The sequence below is a fragment of the Geospiza fortis genome, unplaced genomic scaffold (assembly GCF_000277835.1).
Source record: "Geospiza fortis unplaced genomic scaffold, GeoFor_1.0 scaffold325, whole genome shotgun sequence".
Taxonomy (NCBI): domain Eukaryota; kingdom Metazoa; phylum Chordata; class Aves; order Passeriformes; family Thraupidae; genus Geospiza; species Geospiza fortis.
In genome coordinates, this window is record NW_005054427.1 from 87,212 (window position 1) to 91,588 (window position 4,377).

Here is a 4,377-nt window from a genome sequence, read left to right on the forward strand (position 1 = left end):
CAGCCCCTCGCCGTCCTGCTGGCGTCTCCGGCCGAGAAGTGCCCTGGGCTGAATGTCTGCGCCGGCCTGTACCACCCTGCACCCTTCGCCCGAGCCTCTCATTCCTTCACCAGCGCTTCTGCTGAGTTGCAGATTTCCTGTCTTGACCACAGGCCCTTCAGTTCTGGAAAGCGGCACGTAGGTGAAGCTGAGCGTCCGAAATCAGAGACGGAGCGGCAGAAAACTCAGGAAGGCTGTTTCAATACCTATTTTTGACAGCCAAATGGATGATGCTAGTATTTTCTTCATTTTAAAAGAAGAAAAGTTATTCAACCTGTTTATTACATGGTTGCCATTAACTCAGCTGGAGTTTCCACCATCTAGAGAGAATCATAGAATTGTTTTGCTTGGAAGGAGCCTTAAAGACGATCTAGTTCTAGACCATGGGCCTAGAACATCTTCCACTAGACCAGTATGCACAAAGCCATGTTCCAAACCAGCCCTGAACACTGAGAGGAGTGATACATCCACAACTTCTCTGGGCAACCTCTTCCAATTACTCACCACTCTCACAGTAAATAATTTATTTCATAATTTGATGATTTGTAAGGATTTCCTTTCTAAATTTCCCCTCTTTCAGTTTGAAGCCATTCCCCTTGTCACATCAATGCAGTTTCTAATGAAGAGACCCTCTCCAGCTTCCCTGTAGGCCTCTTTCAGATACTGGAAGGCTGCTATGACATCCACACAATCTTCTTTTTTGCAGCCCCAGCTTTTTCAACCCAATCTGCATGTTGTTTCTGCATTTTAGCTTTTGCAAATGGAAGTTTAAAAAACAGAATCTAAGCAGTATAGAAAATCTAGTGAAGCAGCAATTGTAGGTGCTGAAAAAAGCAAAATAATTTCTTTATATATATATATGTATGTAAATTTCTACTTGAACAAAGACCACAAACTTAACAAAAGCAACCTTCTATATATCAAAACACAATGCCAAATATGAGGTTTTCTTCCCATCTTTAAAGACTGTTTAAAAGTTGATCAAGGTATATTATTTATTTATTTTTTAAAACAGCGCATACAATAGCTTTGTCTAGACCATAACCAGAAAATTTTCTTACAGGTACACAATGGATCACATCCCACTAGTTAGGGAATTAATTGATTTCCAAGTGGGATCTGAAATATTAATAAAAAAGGTATCATTATGTTAAAAAATAAATAGCCATGCATTTTAACAAAGAACTAGCAAAAACATAAAGGCACATCTACATATGTTACCCTGCAGAAAAATTAAGGATCTTAGCATGATCTCTTGGGACCGATACTAGAAGCAATGTACTACTGTGCCTTAAAAGTCTAGAAGTAAAGCAATTTGCAGAAGTCTTCTGGAGGTGTATCTCCTGAGTTATTTATATCTGAAAGAGAAGGGGCAACTCTCAGAAGTTTGTAGAAAAAATAGATTACCTTGAACTATATTTAATTTAATAACATGCTGCCTTTTTTTTTTCCAAATGGTAAGGTAAACAAATCAAATTCTTCTTACTCTTTCACTGAAAAGCATATCTAACTAGAAAATCCAATTCTTCTTCTTTTCCCTCAAAACTACTGGCATCTTTCTGGTAGAACATAATTGTCAAAACAGTTCACAGAACCACAGAATCGTGAGAGCTCTGGGTATCATCCAGTTCAACCCAAACTCTGCACAAGGCAGGATCACCTAGAGCAGGTTACAAAGGAACTCATCCAAGTGGATTTTGTGTGTTTCCAGAGAGGGCGAATCTATAACATCCCTGAGCAGCCTGTTTCAGTGCTCTACCACACAATGTAAAAGAAGTTGTTCCTCATGTTAAGGTGGAACTTCTTGTGTTTTAGTTTATGGCCATTACTTCTCCTCCTGTCCCTGGGCACCACTGAAAAGAGTCTGGCACCATCCTCTTGAAATCCTCCTTTAAGATAGGGTGACTTGACATCCTCCTTTAAGATATGGTGACTACTCCCAATGACCTTATTGTCCTCCACATGCCTGGACATGACCTCCAGAATGAGCTGTTCCATTCCCTTTTCAGGTATGGAGGTGAGGCTGACAGGACGTACCTTCCCAGGTCCTCCTTCTCATCCTTTTGGAGATGGCAGTAATGTTGACTTTGCTGCAGTCATTGGGTGACTCTGCTGCTCTCCATGCTTTTGCACAGATAGTGGAGGTTGGCTTATCAACATTGGCCAGCTCCCTGGGTTCCCATGGGTGCATCCCATCAGAGTCCATGGATTTATGGGTGTTAAGTCTCTCTAACTGATCTCTAACCCAACCCTCTGTGACCAGGGCAAAGTCTTCCTTTCTCCAGCCTTCTTCTCTTGCCTCTGAGATTGGGACTCCTCAGGGCTGGCCTCACCAGTAAAGACTGAAACAAAGAAGGCATTCAGTAATTCTGCCTTCTCTGTGTCTTCCATCACCAGTACACTCATCTGATTCAGCAGTGGCCCCACATTTTCCCAATCTTAATTTTGCTGCTGATAATACTTTTCATCCATTTTAGCCTGTCCCTTAAATCTTATCCTTAAGCTCTCAAATAGTTTGTATGTCCCTCAGTCGAGCTCAATGCATTCCAGTTTCTCTCTCATAAAAAGAACAACTCCACCACTTCATCTCACTGACCTCTCCCTTCTAAAAAATACACAGGCATCCAAGCAACATTCCAGTCACACGAGCTATCCCACCATATCTCTATAAATGCAGTGATATAATGGCTCTACATTGGCACATGCCTGTCACCACAGGCCCCCAGCCAGGTAATAATTAGCATTGACTCCATGATTCTCAGAAGGCTGATCAATCACTTTATTATACTATACTTATTAAGAAACCCATCACCCTTACAGGGTCACAATACAATAGGTGGACCCTATTGATCCTTCAATCTAAACACCATCACCATTGGCCAATTAAGAAACCACCCTTTGGTAAACAAATCTCCATAACATATTCCACATATTCAGAACAACATGTGCAGCAAGTGAAGGTAAGAATTGTGCATCATTCTTTTCTCTGATCTTCTCACAGCCTTTCCCAGGACAATGCCTGGGAAAGTTGTGCGTTGCTCTCTGTGTCCAGAGAGCTGCTGCCACACATGCCCAGAGATTTCTAGTTCTTGCTTATTCCCCATGCTCTCTGCATCTGTGTACAGGCACATCAGGGAGGTAATCTAGCACCCATGTTCCCTAGAAGAGATGTAACAGGATTCCCCGTAACAATACACTCTTGATGTGGATAGCCCTATGATTCTCATTTAAGAGGAGGCCAAGTTTGCACTGGTTGGCATGGCCCACTCTCCAGGAAGAGATTGAGAGTGGCATTGCCACTTTGGATCCCGCAAGCCATTCAGGGTAAAGCTCATCTCACCAAACTGACCAGTCTGCTGCCAAAGATTTTCTCTCCCTTTTTAGACAAGCGGATTCCATCTCTTCCTGACAGGCAACAGTCACTGAAGTTCAATCCATTGCCAAAAAAGCCAAAGCCTTCTTGATGGCACCAGAGATGAAGCCAGACATTGATCTGCGCTATGCCTCTGTTTCTGCCTTCTTCAGTTGTGAGATTACTCTCTGGACACCCATGTAAAAATTAATTTCAGTAAATTATTTTCAGATAACAGAGGAAAAAAAATCAAGTTATTCAAGAAAGACATTAGTCATGTGTTGGTGAGAGTAAGGTCAAGTGCTTTACTATACTATTACTTCTAAAGATCCCAAGAAACAGGAGTCTAATTTCCCCCAGTGCAAAATGAAGTTCAATGTTTAACACATTCTCTTTTTTCTACATACCATTAACTTAAACTGCCAGATGTCTTTATCTACTGTTGACCTGCTTTATCCATGCAATGTCACGCATTGCAGAGTTTGAGGATCCCGCCTTTGAATTATCATGAAAGAATGATAGTGGAGATTTTTTGTTGTTTTGTTTTTTTCAGATTTCACTAAGTCAGAGCTAAACACCAAAACCAAAGAGGGCTGGGATGCTGAAGACAGCAGCTGAAAGATGGATGATGTCCTCTGCCTCCTGTCTTCTACTTTCAAAGGAGGACATCTAAAATCTGTGTTACCTCTGAAAATCTTCAGAGGTATCGAGCATATTACAGGATCTGAAAGATCACGTCTGCAACAACTTTCTCAATAACAGACAAAAAGTAATATGTGGTATTTTTCTTCTTCTGCACAACATGTATGTTGTGCAGAAGAAGAAAAATACGACATATTTTTAGTAAGTGTGTGGTGACTTCTCTGCACATTCATGGTCTGACCTACCATCAAAAAAACCTTATAGGCCACGACCCACCTACTGAATGTCAAATTTTGGACTACATTTTTCAGGATGTACACCTTAGTGATGTCATTTGGCCTTGA